The sequence below is a fragment of the Theropithecus gelada genome, chromosome 14 (genome assembly GCF_003255815.1).
Source record: "Theropithecus gelada isolate Dixy chromosome 14, Tgel_1.0, whole genome shotgun sequence".
NCBI classification, from domain to species: Eukaryota; Metazoa; Chordata; class Mammalia; order Primates; family Cercopithecidae; genus Theropithecus; species Theropithecus gelada.
Window position 1 is genome coordinate 56,738,601 of NC_037682.1, and position 19,040 is coordinate 56,757,640.

Consider the following 19,040-nt stretch of genomic DNA (forward strand, 5'->3'; position numbering starts at 1 on the left):
CTAAGTTTCTTCTTCCTGTTGGACAGGAAGAAATGGGGTTTTATGCATTTTATTCAGCAGATATTTATTGAGTGCCAGCTGTGAGCTGGGCCCTGCACTTAGTGCAGGGAATATTGGTGGTTAGCAAAATAGTCAAAGTTCGTATCCTAAGGAACTCATGAGGGAAGACTGAGATTAAGCAGATAACTGTACGAATGCATAATTACACAGCATGGTGAGTGCTCTGAAGGATAAGTGTGGGAACCTCATTTAGACTGGACGATTGTGAAAGTCAAGAGACAGGAAAGTCAAGGTGAGGCAAGGTGAGTAAGAACTATCCAGGCAAAGACTGCTTGGGAGGGGAGTGTCCCGGCAATGGGAAACAACCTGGAAAAAATATGACACTTCGGGGGAACTAAAAGCAGTTGTATGTGGCTGGTGCACAGTCAGGGAAGGGCAGGAAATGTGCTGAAAGAAGGCAGGAGGAGAATCACGCTGGACCTTGTAGGTCCTGGTAAGAAGTTAGATTTTATCCTAAGTGTAGTGGGAAGTCAATGAAGTGTGTTAAGCAGGAAATGACCTGATCTGGTGTAAAAAAAGGTGATTCAGACAGCTCTAATGGTTTTGTGAGGGGAGAGTGGAAGCTGGGGCAATTAGGAGGTTTTTGCAATAATTCAGTTGAGAGATGGGTAGCATCAGAGGTGAAGAAAAGTGGACCAATAAAAGATATATTTTGGAAGTAGAATTGTTTGCAGTTGGGAAATGGATTGGATGTGGGGAAAAAGAAAAAGGGAGAGTCGAGGATGTCTCCAAGGTTTCTGGCACACGTATGCTCGCAGGCCTCTCAGCAGACAGCAGAGAGCTTATATAAGGTTGTCAGATCCTTATCCTTCAGAAAGGTCAGGTGGGATTGGTCTGAATCCAGCCTTGCTCTGCCCAGTTCCAGGAGTATGTACACAGTAGCATCACCCAACTAGGCATTCCAGTTATCTCACTAATGGGGCCCTTCCTTTGTCCCTTCCTCCAGGACAAGGCCCTAAGGAGCCTCCATAACTGCAGCATGCCACTAGGGGGAGCATGGCCCGCATTCTGGGTCTGGTTTGGAGGGCTTTTTAAGTTTGGATTCCTTCAGGAACTGACTTGTATCAGCTGTAGTACTCAGTGCTGACCCCTTGTCCCTCATACTGCTTAAAAGAATGCCTAGCATATGGTAGGTGCTCAATAAGTGTTAATTGGTGTTACTACTGTATTATTAATATTATCTTATTGTAGATAGGGGTGGAATCACCTCCTCTTTCTCAGGATGGAGACTGGGCAAGTGGAATGTGCATTTTGAGCATCAGGAGGAGAGCAGAGGGATGCCTTTTGGAAAAGGAAGAGGCGGAATTTTAGTGATTTGATGATACTGCGTTTGCCCTTCTATCTTGTCTTTCTTTGTAGACTTGGGATTCTTCAGCTGGGGCTTGCGTGAGGTTGGGGATTTATAGTGGGTGATTAAGTTCACTCCCTTTGAAGCTCTGATTGCTTCACTAAAGCAGTAGTGCCCCCCATTTAGGATTTGTGCCATTCTGTCATTTCCTGTTGGATTTTATAGCACTTCTCCTACCTTAACTTCTGGTATATATTTACCTTTTAAACTCAAGTCAATTAGAATCTTGTTTTGAGAATGTTGTGATATGCTGGAAATTAATGAAAAAAAAAAAAACCATGAGATTCTGCATAGGATGCATTACAGATTCTATCAGGCTGGGTGTGGTGGTACACACCTATATTCCCAGCTACTCAGGAGGCCGAGGTGGGAGGATTGCTTGAGCTCAGGAGTTCAAGACCAGCCTGGGCAACATAGTAAGACCTCATGCCAATAAATAAATAAATAACATCAGGACCTTTAGCACTGTTTTTGGGAGCAACATTGGAAAATATCCTTCTTAAGCCTCAGTGTCCTCATCCTGGGGAGGGTATTAACTGTCCCAGTGTTTTTTGTTGGTTTTTGGTGAGGAGTTGCTGAGAGGAGCGAAGTTCTTAGTTCAGTGCCTGACTTGAGAGTGCTTTCAAGGACAGCATCTCTTCTGATGTTCAGCCCCAGCCCTGTCAGTAGACTCTGCAGGTGAAAAGGGGGAAGTCACGTGACTTGCCCAGTGGCACGTGGCCCGTTACTGGTGGAGTCAGGCACTGCCAAGGTCTTCTGACCCCTGGTGCTGTTGCAACCACTGTGCTTAATGTACTCAAGAGAGTTGAAAGGCTTGGGGATTGTTTCTAGGTTTTATTTCCTGGTTCCGTGACCTGGGGCAAGTAATTTTACTTGTTGTAGAATTGTTTTTAAAAAAATCTGTTAAATTAGTATAATAATGCCAGCCCTAACTTTCAGACTTGTCATGTCGAACAGATGAGCCAAGATTTTGAGAGTAGTTTAGGAAAGTGTAAGGTCATACATAGCTGTGGGGTAGGGCTGGTGCATCGGGACATTTGATATCTCAGAGATGCTGTCTTAAGGTCTTTAGGCTGAAAGGATGGTAGTCAGTGTATCTCACCACAACTTAACAAGGATGCTCCACGTTCCCTTGGGATCCCAGTGTTATCTCATAACCGGTTATCAAAAAGTTGACAGTTTTTGAAATCAGGTGGCAATATACTTTAGTGGAAAGTGTGCTGGACTAGGGGCAACTTGGCTGATTTCTTCTCTTAGTTCTTTGACTGCCTAACTGTATAAGTGCAGATCAAATGTTTAATCTCTCTGAGTCTCAGTTTTTCCATCTATAAAATGGCCATAAGGCCAGTATGCTGGCTTACGCCTGTAATTTCGGTACTTTGGGAGGCTGAGGCAGGAGGATTGCATGAAGCCAGGAGTTCAAAACCAGCCTGGGCAACATAGTGAGACCCTGTCTCTATAAAAATAAAAATTAAAAAAGTAGCCAGGCATGGTGGTGCATGCCTGTAGTCCCAGCTACTTCAGAGGCTGAGGCAGGAGGGTCACATGAGCCGAGGAGTTTGATGATGTAGTGAGCTATGATTGCATCACTGCACTCCAGCTTGGGCAATGGAGCAAGATCCTGTCTCTAAAAGAAATTTAAAAAGATAATAAATAAACTTGAAAAAATCGTCATAAAAATATCTGTGCAGTGTATTTCAAAAGGTTATGAGGATCAAACAAAATGATACATGTAAAAAGAATGTTACAAAGCAGAAATGTATGCTGGGGAGGGGGGAGAGGAAGGGACAGGATGGGGATGGGGATGGGACTAAACTTAGGGGGTCTGCCGTGTCCCAGGGACTGTGCTTATTTTCTGACAGGAGCATTATTATTACTGACTGTGACAGCAGCTCCCATGAAGCCTGTGCCTTAGCTGCAGACCCTGAGCAGGGCAGAGAGACAAGACTATATTTGTATCAGGTTTGTCATCTGGGTTGTGACTCTCGACTTGCCCAGGATTCTTTCTGGTCCTGACCGAGTGTCTTTGCTCTCCATTTCAGGAAGATGAGAGACTGCTTAGGCGCCACCACTAGTACCATGAGTCCCTGCACTGGTTAAAGCCATCGCCACAACCTGGACAGGCAGCAAGGTAAGCAGAGAGGCCAGTCCAGGCGAGCTCCTGGGATATGAGTGCATTTCCGCCCCAGTTGTGCCCGGAAAAATCCCAAGTGCACAAACAAGTCAAGGCAGCACATCAGGGTCCCTCCTACCCGAGCTCCAGGACCTAGAGGAAGGGCTGGCTTCCCCTCCAAGCGTTTCAGCTAGCTCCCTCCCCCCCGGCAGGGATTCTTCCAAGTTATAAAAAATGAGACACTGGAGGGGAAGAAAACAAGTCCACTCACTGTCTTCTCCCTTCTCCCCTCTGAGCTGTTCAAGCAAGTTCCCAGGAGCAGTTCAGAGCCTCTGTTGGACTGGAAGGGAGGTAGGAGGAGTGGAATGCGTGCAAAAACCGAGCTGATCAAAAGACAGTGCTGTTTCATGGAAGCCTCCCAGAACTGAGAGAGAGAGAGAGAGAGAGAGAGAGAGAGAGAGAGAGAGAGAGAGACAGTGAGAGAGAGACAGTGAGAAAGAAAGAAAAAGAGAGCGCCCTTGTGCACGCGCTAGGCCAAGAGCGCGCTGCTGTGCGCGCACCCGCCTAGCGAGGACAGGGTCTCCATGACAACTGGCCTGGCCGGCTAGCAGTGCTCTGCTCACTTGGCTGCGAGGAGCGCCGCGAAAGGTCAGAGGAAGGAGCTGTGGGAAGCTCGCAGCAGGTATCGGAGCTTAAGCCAGTGGATTTGGGGGCCGTGGGCTCCCTAGCCGGCTGTGGTGTGAGAATGGAGTGGGCAGGAAAGCAGCGAGACTTTCAGGTAAGGGCGCTCCGGGCTGGGATCGTTTGGCCTTCTTTCCTGGCCCTTCTCTCCGGCTGTTTTCTGGGAGGCAGGCGAGTGTCTGTAGTCCCTGCTCGGGGTTTGGGGCTCAGGAATGATGTCATGCTCCAACAGTTGGATTCTATTAGCTTAAGGAGGAGGGAAACAGCCAATTTTCTTGACTTTGCAAATCTAGCTGATCTCACTCTTGCTGAATCTGAGGTGTTTAGACTTCACTCTAAAAAGCATCATTTTACTTTTATTTAGCACAAAGGGACAGGATATTTTTACAGGAAGCATCTTTTATGTGGAAGAAACTGAGTTAACATCACTCTCGTGGTGTTTGTAGTTCTTACAGGGAAACTCCAGTGCCTTTTGAGCCACTTGTTCGTCCTAGTGAACACTGTCTGTTTTGTCTCTTGGTGCTGCTATGTCTGACCTGTAATGGAAAAAAAAAAAAAAAAAAAAGCTAATTAAGCTCAGCGAGGAGCCTGTGGTGAGTTCCAAGTTCCTCTAGAGCATTTATTAGGACAGAGGGATGCCTGAGCTGGGGTTTTGCACACTCTCTTCCAGGCAGCTTGGTAAGAATCAAGCTGTCCTCCCACATTAAAAGGTCGACCACAGACTTTCCTAGGAGGTGGGGGAGGGGGTTGGCTTGGGGTTGGGGGGCCTGCAAACAGGTTTCTCATACAGATGTCCCAGAGTGAGCTCTCAGCGGCAGCTGCTAAGAGCTGGGGGACATGAGGCACTGTAGTTGTGCCGGGTGAATTCCTTTGGTTACATTTTGACCAAATCTCAGGGCACGCAGCGTCCACGCTGTGCACTCCTACACTGATTGTCCGAAGTTTTGGTAAAACTTATTCTGACCTGGAGGAGTGGTACGTGGTGAGCTCAGTGTGGCCTAGGAAAGGAGACCTTCCCAGAAAGGCAGTTTCCTAGGTGGTAGGGTAGTGGGGTTGTCAGTAATATTGTTAGGAGGATGAATGCAGCAAACACTCCCTGCAAGGGAGACCCATCAGGGAATGTGCTTCCACTTGAGCCATGTTATGTCTTAAATTCACTTCTTGGCCTCAGGGAACTTTGCAAATGCCTTTGGTTTCTCTGTGGGATGAGGGAACAGCTGCTGTCCTGGCTCTTCGGTTTTTCTTCTTGAACTTTCTGAACAGAATGTCTTTTGTATTCTGGCAAACAATGAGGGGGCATTCTGATTAACTTCGGGTCAGCTTGCCAATGCAAGCACTGGCCATGTCCCCAGTTCTGGCTCCCTAAACGTGTACACGTATGCATCATGGTTGTGGCCTGAGGGTCCACAAGGGTGAACTCCGTGGCCCTGGACCTCAGATGGGCCACTTCTGAAGTTATTCCTCCTTTTGCTACACTCCAGGGATCCTCTGCTTAGTTGAAACCTACATTTTGCTGGAGGGATGTGGCATAATACTGAGCCAGTGGGCCCTTCAGTTGGCAGTGTAAATCCAGAACCTCAGCCTTCTTTTCTACATGTGTGTGTAGTTGGAGCTCTTCAATTTTACCATCCCCACATGTGTGAAGAGGGCTAGCAGAGACCCAGTTTCAGGAGTTGGTGCTCTTTCTTTTGGTATAGCAGAAAGATGAATGGATTTGGGTTGCTGGACTTGAGTTGATGGCTAGATTCTGTTCCCATAGGGTGGCCACGGGCAAGTATCTTAACTAATAGGAGCTTCAGATTCTTACCTGTGAGATGGAGGTAATGATAAGAACAACTTCACAGGACTGTTGGAAGGAGCCAGTGGGATAACTTCCGTGAAAATAGTTAGAAACAAGTCACATCCTATCTAATGTAACATGTTGTGAGTTGAAGCTTGAGGAATGACCCAGCCCTCCCTGGAAAGTCACTTTGCCTCTCGGTTCTGGTTCTCTCATTTTATAAAGTGCCGTCTTCCTTTCTGCATTTATAAGTAAACATGAGAAAAATCTGAAAAGACTTCTTCAGGATGTTTAAGGAAACAAATGTTGCTTTCCTTGGGTTGGGTCATTTCATAAGAGTGACGTTCACCGTAGACCTGGAGCCTCATAGACGATCCTGCAGAGAGGAAGCTTTCCTTGGTCACCTGACTCATGTGTTTATATATAGTACAGAGGAGAGGTATTCCAAAAGACCCGTCGCTTTTCCTGTGTCTCATAGCTGCCTGTATTTGTGGCACCATACACTTTAGCAGCTGGAAGAGAGGCTATGAGTGCCAGGCCTGTTTCCCTCGTACAGCTGGGTCCTGCTGGGGAGACTCAGCAGTGGGCAAAGAGGTCTTTCTCCTCCATTCTGGGTTTAGAAGGCAGGGTTCTAACTGGGAGAAAGTGTTATTGCTCTGAAAGACTTCTTGGGAGCTGGGCAGGTCTTTCAGGAACTCGTAAGGCTACAGCTTTTGGGGAAAGAAAAGAAACAAGGAAGTGGGAATTCCAAGGGCAGAGATTCTTGATATGCCGTGGGACTGTGCCAAGGAATGGAAGAGCAGGGGAAGGGAGACTCCAGGCAAGGGGAGTCCCAGGTCTGTCCTCAGTGAGTCGATAGGGCGTATGGCATACTAGAGTGCCTCACCCACAGCCCCAGCTTTACTGTGAGGTGGGGAAAACCTGCCAGCCATGTCCCGGAGTGGTGTCTGGGAAGAAGCCCTTGAGCAGACCCATAGTAGGCAGATTAAAAAAAAAACAACAACAAAAACGAAACAAAGGAAGCAGCTCCCCTTCTAGGTGAGTCATGTCACAACAGCCTCTAAGGCCCGAAGGAGAAGCTGCCCACAGCTTAGATTGGGGCTGCAGCTGTTCCCCACTCCCAGCAGTCCGGCTTCCCGAGCTGAGTCACAAATTGGATCTGTCTATGTTCCTTAAGGATTAAAAAGTAACATTCCTGTTCTCACTCCCTCTTTCCTCCTTCTTCTACTCCCCTTCCTATACCTTCTCCCCTTGGGCTTCCTCTCTCTAAAATTAGATATCAGTCACCCAGGGAAGATGAAACTTTGAAATACACTGGAGAACAGGCCAAGGGCACCCTTGGTTCTGCTGGTTCAGCCTCTTTCCCTGGAATGAAGGGCGGGGGTACAGATTCAGGAGGGCAATCCAAGTATCATGGCCCCACTGGTAGCCTAGACCCAAGAGAGGCTGTACCCCACTCCCCGCCGCATCTGATTCTAAGAACTGCTTTACAGGAGGTCCACCTAGCACCTCAGGGAGATGGGAGGGTCTGAGGCCTGGACCTTCTGAAGCACCTTCCTGTGGGGCAAGTGGGACTAAAGGATTGAAGAATATGTCTTCCTTCCTGTCACTCCTCTTAGCTGTTAACTATCATTGCCCTGGAAGTGTCCCCATTTCCACTGTTGGGCCTAAGAGAGTGGTCTGAGGCAGCCAAGCCCAGGGAACACATAGTTGAGGCTGGGGGAGGCCTGGCAGCAGCCCTTCCAAGCTCTGGCTTGGCCTTCCTTCTGTGCCTCTGCTTGGGCTTGGGAGGCGGGTGTGTTTAGGGCAGGCTGTGAGGAGGGGAAGGGAAAATCTGCAGGCAGATAATTGAGTTCTTTGAGTTGGAGGGACCGTGGAAAGTGGAGAAGGGGCCAGGAGGGCATGAAACAAAAAAAAAAACAAAAAAAAAAAAAACAAAAAAAAGACCATCTGGCGTAGTCTGCAGAGATTTGTCTTTAAAGCCTGTGGGAAAACTTGCATTAGTGTGAACCTTCTCCTGGCAGGCGGGGGCTGGGGAGGCTGGGCATTCGTTTCATCCTGGAGGGGAGGTGCTGTGTGTGTCTGTCTCAGTAGGTGGGTCAGGGGAACTACTGGGTGCATCTGTCTTAGGGGAACATGCCACATAATATTGTGCTGATAGAAAAAACCTGAGGTCTCTATTTCTAGCCATAGGCCCCAGAAAGTTCGTGTGTGTGTGTGTGTGTGTGTGTGTGTGTGTGTGTCTTCTGAAGGGAGAGGAGGGTGTTAAATGAGTCTAGACTACCTTATTGAAGAATTTCTGTAAAGACCACTTCTGTTATTTTTTTGGCTCTGATGTAATGAATATACTGTTGTTGGGGAGGCTGTTGAAACTATCAGTATACTCTTCTCATCTAAAACTGCCTGAATGTTACATTTCACTGTCCTTATAAAAGAGTGAATTATTTGCTGTTAGCGTATGAAGCCTTTTTAACCAAAGCAGAACCTATTCCTACAGGCTTGTCGCGAAACCACCACAGTTTCTCAGAGCTCCAGACTCTTCCTCTGTGTGACCTGTCATCACCAAAGGGGTTGTGTGTGAGCTGGAGATGGACTGTAGGAAATCACATAGTGGATGGAGGATTATTTGGAACTGGGAAAAAATGAGATAAACTGAGGGTTACAGGAGACAAGATCTGAGGCAGGAGGAAGGCTACCGGAAGGAAGCAGGAGTGAGGCACTGGGCAAGGGGCCCTGGCCGGAGGCAGTTCTCAGGAGCAGCAGATGGTGATTGAGCGAAGGGCTGACCTCGGAGGCCTACACAATTTAGCAGAAGGCCAGACTGCCCTCAGGGCACTCAGGGGTGCAGTGTTGTGCAGGCCCTCAGAAGCACTGGAGGGGGTAGGGGTGGCTGGCATTGGGGTTAACACCTCTGTGTTTTGCTTTTGGCTCAGAGGCATCTCTGGCGCCCGTCTATGCAGTGTTGGTCTGTTCACCCATTTAGTCAGTGAATACGGAGTGTCTGGGCCAAGATCTGGGAAGGAACACAGGAGTATCAAGTACGGACCTTACTCCTATCTATGTCATATTATAATAGATGTTGTGTTGTAGTTATTTCTTCTCCTCTCTCCCGAACTCTCAGTGTGATTAAGAGAGAAGCAGCACAGACCTGCTGCAGTTCTGAGTTTTGATGGTCGGGTTAATGACCATCTCATGCTCTTAGGCTGGGAAAAAGGAGCAGGATCCAAGAGACTGATTTCAAGCACTATTTGAATGAAGGAAGAGAGCCAACCGAAGGACTGGAAATAGGAGGGTGAGGGTTCTAGGCCTGTGTTGAAGCTTCTCTGACAGTGTCAAAGAATGGGGTATGTGGGAGGGAGTCATAGGAAAGGGGAAATGGGAAAGTTGGAAAGAAACGATCAAGTCAGCTATTTTTAAAACTCTAGTTTTGTTTGAGGAACTGATTTTTGGTGTGCTTGTGACTTGGAACACAGGCTACCTTATGGAGTTCTGACAACTGAGTTTTATAGATTGTTTTCAAATGAACTAGCCTGTGGTATGTTTGTTCAACTCTCAGTGACTCTTAGGTACTGAGTGAGTGCATGGTGCTGCCTTAGAGCAATTCTGATGGAATCATTTGCATTTAATATGAGTATCTGACATGCAGTGTAGTGCAGTGCAGTGATTAAAAGCTATAGCTCAGGGGTCTTAGAGGCCTAACTTTAGAACCTGACCTTGCTGTGTGACCTTGGGTAGGTTATTTAATCTCTGCGTGCATCAGCCTTCTTTGAGGCATCTGTAGAATGGATGTAATAGTACTTGATAGAGTTGTGGTAAGGATTAAGTGAAATGATGCATGTAAACAGGCCAGTGCCTGGTGCATAGTAAATGTTCAGTGCTTTCCAGTATATTATTATCAACTTAGAGCAGCATTTTGAAGAGAGTGGGCTGGTGTCTCTCAATCAGGTTGATGTTACTATGCTGGGAACAAACCAGATTCTTCTTTTAGACGTAGCTGCTGGTTGGGCACGGTGGCTGACATCTGTAATTCCGACACTTTGGTAGGCTGGGGTGGGTGGATCACTTGAGGTCAGTGTTCGAGACCAGCCTGGCCAATATGGTAAAAAGCTGTCTCTACTGAAAATACAAAACCTAGCTAGAAATAGTGGTGTGTATCAGTAATCCCAGCTACTGAGTAGGCTGAGGTAGGAGAACAGCTTGAACCTGGGAGGCGGAGGTTGGAGTGAGCTGAGATCGCACCACTGCACTCCAGCTTGGGTGACAGAGCAAGACTTCGTCTCAAAAAAAAAAAAAAAAAGAAGTAGCTGCTATTTTGGATCTGGTTCATCTTTCTGTCAAGACCCCAGGTAGTGTGGTCTGGGGTCTGTGCAGTCCTGGGTGTGTAATAATATGAGATTTCCTAATAACACAAGATTTCCTCCCCACTGCACAAAGCTGCTTGTGTTCAGTTCCTGCCACTTGACAGACAGCTCCCCATGTCTTACGGCTGCTGCATCAGGCAGAAGGATCAAAGAAAGGGCACAGGGGGCCATGGGCAAGGTGAGGAGAGAAAGACAGTTGCTTTGGAAAGTCACCAGCAGCCGAGGAGGACTGCCCTTTCAGACCTGGCCCTACATGTTAGGAAGGTACTTGAGAGTGTCCTTTAAGAGGAAGGAGTAGGGGCCAATGATATTTTGAGGACACGGCAGCCACTCACACTGGAGAAGCCAGAAATCCTGAGTCTGAGGTAGTCTTTGTCAACCCAGCTTCAGAGGTTCACCTCTTTCCTCCTGCTGTGGGATGCTCACCCCTCACAGGCAGGGGAGACCAGTCCATCCGGAACTGCTTCTTGCCTGCCCCTTTCCTGCTGGTCAGCCTAGGTGGGGCCCAAGGTCTTTCTCATTGTGGCGTTGGAGGCCCTTCACAAGCTGCTCTCAGTGCTCCAGACCCTGGCCTCTGCTCCAGCCCTCCTTACCCCTGCTTCCACAAATACTGCCCTTGTACTCTTCCAGACGCAGCTTAGAGCATAGAATAGGCTTTGCAGCCAGCTCTGAGGGTTCATAGTCTGTTTTTTTCCTCTATCTGTGGACTTCTGGTGAGTTCATCTCTGTAAGCCTCAGTGTTTTCATCTGTAAATTGGGAGTGATAATATTACCCACCTCAAAGGGTTACTGTAAGGTTTCAATGAGTTAATTTACATAAGGCACTCGACTTAGTTCTAGACACAGATATGCTCTCTATAAATGTTAGCTGCTGCTGTTGTTAGTAATCCATCCTTCCTGTGAATTTCTTTGCCTACGTATAGCAGTAGAAAGCCCCAGCCAGGGAGTCAGCAGGTCTGAATTTTGGTTCCAGCTCTGTCTCTAACTTGCTGGGACGATCTTGGGAAGTAACTTGACTTCTCTAGGATTCAGTCTCCTCTTCCAGAAAGTAGAAGGCATGGATTCAGTGTTCTCATTGACATCCTGACTTGACACTTTTTTTTTTTTTAAGACAAAGTCTTGCTCAGTTGCCCAGGCTGGAGTGCAGTGGCACGATCTTGGCTCACTGCAGCCTCCGCCTCCCGGGTTCAAGCAATTCTCCTGCCTCAGCCTCCTGAGTAGCTGGGACTACAGGCACATGCCACCACGCCCGGCTAATTTTTGTATTTTTAGTAGAGATGGGGTTTCACCATGTTGGCCAGGCTAGTGGCCAACTCCTGACCTCAAGTGGTCTGCCCGCCTCGGCCTCCTAAAATGCTGGGAGTACAGATGTAAGCCACCATGCCTGGCCCTGACTTGACTTTTCAAATGTGTATATCTTGTGTTTTCAACTAGATTCCTTGAAGTTGTATGAAATCAAGTATAATATTTTGTACTTTTTATTTCCCCAAATGGCCAACATATATAGTTGGTGCTTTAAAAATATTTGGGTAACTTTTCTTTAACCCCATCAACCAGATTCTAGAGAGCATTTTGACTTGGTTGTCACCACTCAGAGGCTGGAATCTTGTTTTCAGATGCATAGAGCAGTACAAGGAGGCCTCAGCCTTTAGAAAGTAAGAAGATAGGTTTCTCTTGGTGCTCTGGGAAAATTTTGGTCAACAGATATTTGGGGAACTTATTTGTTCTGCTCTGTAGCCTTAGACCAGCTCTTTGAATAAATATTGCCATCACTGTTTCCTTTTCTCAGTGGGGAAAAATGCCAGTGTTTTCTGAGCAATCCCCTCTCCTTTAGAGTTTAGGGTGAGCCAGTTGATGCCCAGAGACAAATCTGTGTCTTAGGGGAAGAGCCATCCAATAGGAAAGTAATGTTTAGAGCCTGGGCTCTGGGGTCAGATTGGGTTCAAATTCTACCTCTGCCATCTGATAGCTCTGTAACTTTAGACAAGTTACTTGTCCCTGCCACAGTTCCTCTTCTGTAAAAGTGAGGCAGTGGTAGCATTATCTCATAGGGTTTTAACAAAACCTAAGTGCTAAATGTAAAGTGCCTAAAATAGTGCTTCCTGCCTCCTTGCTGAATAAAATGTTTGCAGTTATTGTTATGTTTATTATTCTCTTGTAAACCAAGTAGTGTTTATTCCTTTTTTTTTTTCTTGAGACAATCTCGCTGTCGCCCAGGCTGGAATGCAGTGGCACGATCTCGGCTCACTGCAATTTCCACCTCCTGGGTTCAAGTGATTCTCCTGCCTCAGCCTTCCGAGTAGCTGGGACTACAGGTGTGTACCATCACACCTGGCTAATTTTTGTATTTTTAGCATAGATGGGGTTTCGCCATGTTAGGCAAGCTGGTCTTGAACTCCTGACCTCAGATGATCCGCGTGCGTAGGCCTCCCAAAGTGCTGGGATTACAGGTGTGAGCCACCGTGCCCGCGCCCCCGCCCCCCGCCGAGAGAGGGTCTTACTCTGTCACACAGGCTAGAGTGCAGTGGTGTGATATTGGCTCACTGCAACTTCTGCTTCCCTGGCTCAGGCGATCCTCCTACCTCAGCCTCTGAAGTAACAAGTGTGTACCACACCTGGCTGATTTGTATAATTTTATTTTTTAGAGAGATGGGGTTTCTTCATGTTGCCCAGGCTGGTCTCGAACTGAGCACAAGTGATCTGCCCACCTCGGCTTTCCAAAGTGTTGGGATTACAGGCATGAGCTGCTGCACCCAGCCTCAGCAGTGTTGCCATCTGCCTGTCTGTCTTTTCTCGTCTTTTTTTTCTTCTCTTTTTTTTTTCAAAGTCTTGCCCTGTCACCCAGGCTAGAGTGCAATGGCATGATCTCAGCTCACTGCAACCTCCACCTCCCAGGTTCAAGTGATTCTCTGGTTTCAGCCTCCCAAGTAGCCACGATTACAGGTGCATGCTGCCATGCCTGGCTAATTTTTTGTATTTTAGTAGAAACGGGGTTTCACCATGTTGCTCAGGCTTGTCTCGAACTCCTGAGCTCAGGCATTCCATCTGCCTCGGCCTCCCAAAGTGCTAGGATTACAGGTGTGAGTCACTGCGCCAGGCAGCCGAGTTTCTTTCTTTGTGGCTTGTCTGTTGGGTTTGTTCTGCTGAGAAATGCGAGGCGATATCCCATTCCTCTGTGTCTTGGGCAGACGGTATCAGCAGAGCAGTGGTAAGCATCCCCCAATCAGCATATAGATCGGAGCTCCTGTACCTTGCTTTTGTAAAGAAATTATAAACCAGAGGAGGAATCTGGCCGAATCAAAAGAGCCTCTAGGCTGAGCGGGCCCTCTCTGAGGAGTAATATGTGTTGTATGAACAACAGGGATAGGGACATGGCAGACCCAGTGTCAAAGAGCAGGATGGGAAGTGGGAAGGCTGAAGGGAGGGTGAGGGAGACAGACGGCTCTAGATAGTGAACAGTGGCGAATGTCTCTGGGCATTTGTGGCATTGATACCTTTGGCATCAAGGTAAGTTCCTGGTACTTCATCTTCCCAAGAAATAGCCTGATCCCAGCCCCAGGTGAGACTTGCCCCAGCAGTCTCACTCCTCTTTCAGAGGAGTGGTGGATTGGGATGAGGAGGTTCTAATCTGTTTCTAAAGAGAATGAGTAGCTCCTTATCTGCAAGTGTAATTATAAAGAGATTTTCTTTTGCAACTTCAGGGAACAGGAACTTTTGCTGCCAAATTTAGCAATGTGTTTTAAGTCCCTCAAATCTTCTTTGAGTGCTACCAAAGCTCTGAGCTTTGTTGTTATCTCTTGTTGAAATGCATCCTGGAAAGGTCATATCAACAGTGCCAATTTATGGGCTTGCTGAGCCCAGACAGGCCTAGGGCAGAATGGGGAGTTCCTAAGAGTAGAGGCTTCACAAATTTACTCTTTGAGTGAGGCTGTTTACAATGTAAGGGTATTTTTGCTTTAGAAGACCAAACTCTGTAGGTCAAACATCCTGTTCTTCAACTTTTTTACTTCTGCAGGCTCCCACAGGCAGGGGCTGAGATTCGACAGTAGCTCCCTGTAGAACCAGGAGAAGCGCAGCCTCAGTGGTGCATAGAGCTCCCAAAACAGTGCCCCATACTCCTTAGTGGAGATAAGTTTCCTTGGCAGAGTTATGCTGGAATCTCCCTCCCATTTAGTTTATTAGCAATTTGTGACCTAATATGTGTTCTGATAGAGTAATTAAAAGATGGTAAACGCCGAACACAGTAGCTCACACTTGTAATCCTAACACTTTGGGAGGCCAGGGCAGGAGGATTGCTTGAGGCCAGGAGTTTGAAACCAGCCTGGGCAACATAGTGAGACCCCATCTCTGCAAAATAAATGAAATTAGCCAAGCATGGTGGCACATGCCTATAGTCCCAGCTACTTGGGAGGCTGAGGTGGGAGGATTGCGTGAGCCCTGGAGTTCAAGGTTATAGTGAGCTATGATTGTGCCACTGCACTCTAGCCTGGGTGACAGAGCAAGATCCTGTCTCTAAAATAATAATAATAATAATAAAAAATGGTGAAGACTGAGGACTGTAGACACTACACATGGAACTTTGTACTTATTTGCAAAGACCTTAGGACAAAAAGGTCTGACTTGTGTGTATATACTTTGTCACTTGGCAGAAAGGAATGCCAGTAGGGAAAGGAAATTAAAGAACTTGAGTGACCCCAGCAACTATAAAGGAGTATTCTCTGGGTTTGTGCTCCTGTAGTCCCAGCTGCTCAGGAAGCTGAGGCAGGAGACTGCTTGAGCCCATGAGTTTGAGGCTGTCCTGTGCAATGATCACACCTGTGAATACACACTGCACTCCAGCCTGAGCAACATAGCAAGACACTGTCTCTTAAAAAAAAAAAAAAAAGGAAAAGAGAAAAAGGAGGATGGTACATGAGTGTGAGAAGAAAAAGAAAATAGCTAGGACATCTGAGACAAGGTTGGCAATGGCAGTGACCTTGGTTTGCCATCTGTGGCTTTGACTCTGGCTGCTATGTTCGGGGAATTGAGGCTTTTGAATCTAGAAAGGAAAGACAATACTGAGGTTTCTTATTTTCTCTGCCTCTCTCCAACCTCCTGATTGACTCACCCCTTTGGGGTGAAACATAAATGGAACACGTAGCACTGTCCTTTCTGAGTCCCTGCCTCTCTGCGTTGGAGTCATCACTGATGCTCAGGGTTTACTCTTGGCTTAGCTGTGCTGGGAGAGCCAGTTGTGAAGATACTGGAGGAAAGAAGAGCTATTGGTTTTGTCAACTCAATTCTAATAAGTGCCCAGGGGGAAGTGGCAGGGATCCAGGTTAAAAAGAAAGCAACCAGGGCAGGGTGCAATGGCTCAGGCCTGTAATCCCAGCACTTTGGGAGGCTGAAGTGGGTGGATTACTTGAGGTCAGGAGTTCAAGACCAGCCTAGCCAACATGGTGAAACTTTGTCTCTAAGTACGAAATTAGCAGGGTGTGGTGGCAGGTTGCCTGTAATCCCAGCTGCTTGGGAGGCTGAGACAGGAGAATTACTTGAACCTGGGAGGCGGAGGTTGCAATGTGTGCAGTGAGCCGAGATCGTGCACTCCAGCCTGGGCAACAAGAGCGAAACTCCGTCTTAAAAAAAAAAGCAACCGGAAATTGTTGTTTTATTTAAATCTCGTTAAATGGAAATAGAAAAGCCTTTTTAGTTTCTTTCCCACCCGCTCCAGTTGCAGGACCCACAACTGTTTTTTTCCCTCCATTTAGATGTAGGTGCCTATTCTGCTTCTGTGCCCAGATGGGTTTTGAAAGCAGTGATATCCAGACTTCTTTTCATCTGAAAAACACCGAAGGCCAGATGTCTACATGGCCTTGCAGGAAGAAGCTGAGCTTCTTCTGGAAAGCTGTAGAAACAAAAAAAGAAGGCAGTGGAGACTACAACACCTGTGCCATCCTCCTGGGTCCCTGATACCCCTTAATGTTTTGTCAGTTGGGGGGTTGGGATGGCTTTTAGTTTTTGGTGTTCCCCAAAAGTCAATCCTCAGTCTGTTCTCTTTTTAATTTACAGTCTTTCCCTGGGCTTCCATCTTCTACTGTCACCAGTTAGAGAAAGAGAAGGAGTATCTAACTCTGCCTCTCTTGCTTCAGAAGCTGAATGTATTTATTCATTCAATAAATATTTATTGAGTATTCCTTCTGTTCTAGGTTTTGTTCTGTATGTGAGGAGGTAGGGATAACTAAGACATTGAAGTCCTTGTTGTCATGGAGCTTAACGCATAGTGAGTGGGGAAGCATTTCAGTAAACAAGTAAACAAATCAATAGATGAGATCAAGATAGTGCTGTGAGCTAGGAAGGAAATAATGGTAATGTAATAGAGTAACAGGGACCTGAGAGGTTAGAGAAGGACTCTGAGAATGACATTTGAACTGTGAACTCAAGGATGAGAAGAAGCTGTGACTGTGCAGATTTGGGGAAAGTTCCTTTCTAGAAAAGGGAACAGCAGTCAAAGCTCCTGAGGTAGGAAAGAGCTTGACATGCAGAAAGGACACCTAGGAGGTCATCATTGTTAGAATATACAGAGCAAGGGGGTGTCGGGGTGGAAGATGTGGCACAACTTGGGATAAGGTATGGAAATTTCAGAGGGAGAGAGAGGAACATTGAATCTGATTGAGAAGAATCAGTAAAAGGAGTATGGTGCTAGGTATGGTGGCTCATGCCTGTAACCCCCACACTTTGGGAGGCTGAGGCGGGAGGATTGCTGGAACCCAGGAGTTTGAAGCTTCAGTGAGCTATGATCATGCCACTCCAGCCTGGGCAACAGAGCAAGACTCTGTCTCAAATAAAAGAATAGAAGAGAAGAGACAGAGCAATACTCTGTCTCAAAGAAGAGAAGAGAAGAGGGAAGGGGGGAAGGGGAAAGGGGGAAGTGTGGGAAAGAAGGGGGAAGAAAGAAGGGGGAAGAAAGGAGAAGAACGAGGAAGAAGGGGAAGAAGGGGGAAGAAAGGGGAAGAAGGGGTAAGGGGTAAGGGGATAAGAATATGAGGAAACAAAAGGGATCTGGAGTGGGCATAGGCAGTACCTGCTTAGCTAAGGAAGTCGAATTAATATAGTCTGCATACTTCTTGGGATCAAGCACTATGTGTTTTTAAATTATCTGCAGATTTTAGGTTTATGGTAAGACTTTAGTGTAATGCTTACTCTGTTCTAAGCTTTGTGTTATACTAGGTGTTTTTATTTCATTATTTTAGTAAATCCTTAGGATGACCTGTGAGTTAATTTGTTGATGTTGTAACATCTACAGGGACGTGGAGTAGCTAACTTGCTTAAGATATAAATCTAAGGCTGTTGATTCCAAGCATGTGTTCTTGCCACACCTCCACTCTGGTTAGTATATCAAATGCAGCTCTTCCGTGGTTATCTAGAACATCTAATGAGTTTTTTCCTTTGAATCATTATGTGTTATTTATGGTCACATTGTGAATGTTTGCAGAATTGAATGAGGTTTTTTAAAGCTTTCTCTGAAAGGGGTACCTGGTTAAATACTGAGAATGTGAGTCCATATAAATAACTGGGGAGGGTGGGGCTGTGGCAAGACTTGGAAGCAGTTAACCTGAATTACATCTCTTCATCTGGGCAGGAAGAAAATGGCCTTTCTCCTTAACGCTCCCTAAGTAGTTAGATGTCTTAGATTGCAGTTCCCCCTATTGTATAAGAAGATGGAATTTACTTTTGGAAAAAATAAGTAATTTGTCAGTAAACTAGTGTTTGTATATAAACCCTGATTTCCTAGTGTACAGATATCTTCTAGCGTCTTCAAGTTTGTTGGAAATGTTTGAGAAAAGAAATGTATCAGGCCACAACTTTCACTTCTTGGAAATTGAACACTGACTAGTTTCTATGGGTTGTTACTTCTTTTTCTTTTTCGAGATGGATTCTCACTCTGTCACCCAAGCTGGAGTGCAGTGGCATGGTCTTGGCTCACTACAATTGCCGCCTCCCTGGTTAAAGCGATTCTCCTGCCTCAGCCTCCCACATAGCTGGGATTACAGGCATGCGCCACCATGCTTAGCTAATTTTTGTATTTTTGTAGAGATGGGGTTTCACCATGTTGGCCAGGCTGGTCTTGAACTCCTGACCTCAGGTGATCTGCCCGCCTTGGCCTCCCAAAGTGCTGGGATTACAGGCATGAGCCACTGAGCCTGGCCCATACTTCTTTTTCTAAAGGTTTGATCCTGTTTGGATTCTATCAGTAGTGAAGGCCCAGGATTCTGAAATGAAAATGTATGCAGTATTTATAAACTCTCATTCGTTGGTGTTCATGAAATCTGTGGTCAGCCTAATCACCCTGCTTAGATGGAATAGTTTGTGAAGGGCAGAGCAGGGTGAAACTGAATTTCAGATTTAGCATAGATTGCTAGAACATAGAGGAAATTTCTTTGGTAAGTCACTGGATTCTGCTTTCCTGTCTCCCCTTCCCAGTTTGTTTCAGTAACACACTTGCTTCTGAAGGAAAGATAATGTACTTGGGAAAGATTCCTTTAGAGGGTATTGTTCAGATGGTCTTCATCACTGATTCACAATGAGCAGACATTAAATGGTCATCTGCCATGAGCAGGTACACACAGATGGGTTAGAAGGTGAGGCTGGAAAGACTGGCTAAGGTCAGATCTTTAAGGGATTGAACCATCCAGAAAGCGGAGAATCACTTTCCCCAGG

The 19,040-nt window shown here is 46.6% G+C and overlaps 1 protein-coding gene across 1 annotated transcript in view; it reads left to right on the plus strand.

Annotated features, from left to right (window-relative positions):
- The first annotated feature begins 3,786 nt into the window (after positions 1–3,786).
- Positions 3,787–19,040, plus strand: part of ST5 (suppression of tumorigenicity 5) — a 117,851-nt gene continuing 102,597 nt past the window's right edge. The window contains exon 1 of the mRNA XM_025355978.1: positions 3,787–4,299. The gene's annotated coding sequence lies outside the window, so the exon portion shown is untranslated. The remainder of the gene's footprint in view (positions 4,300–19,040) is intronic.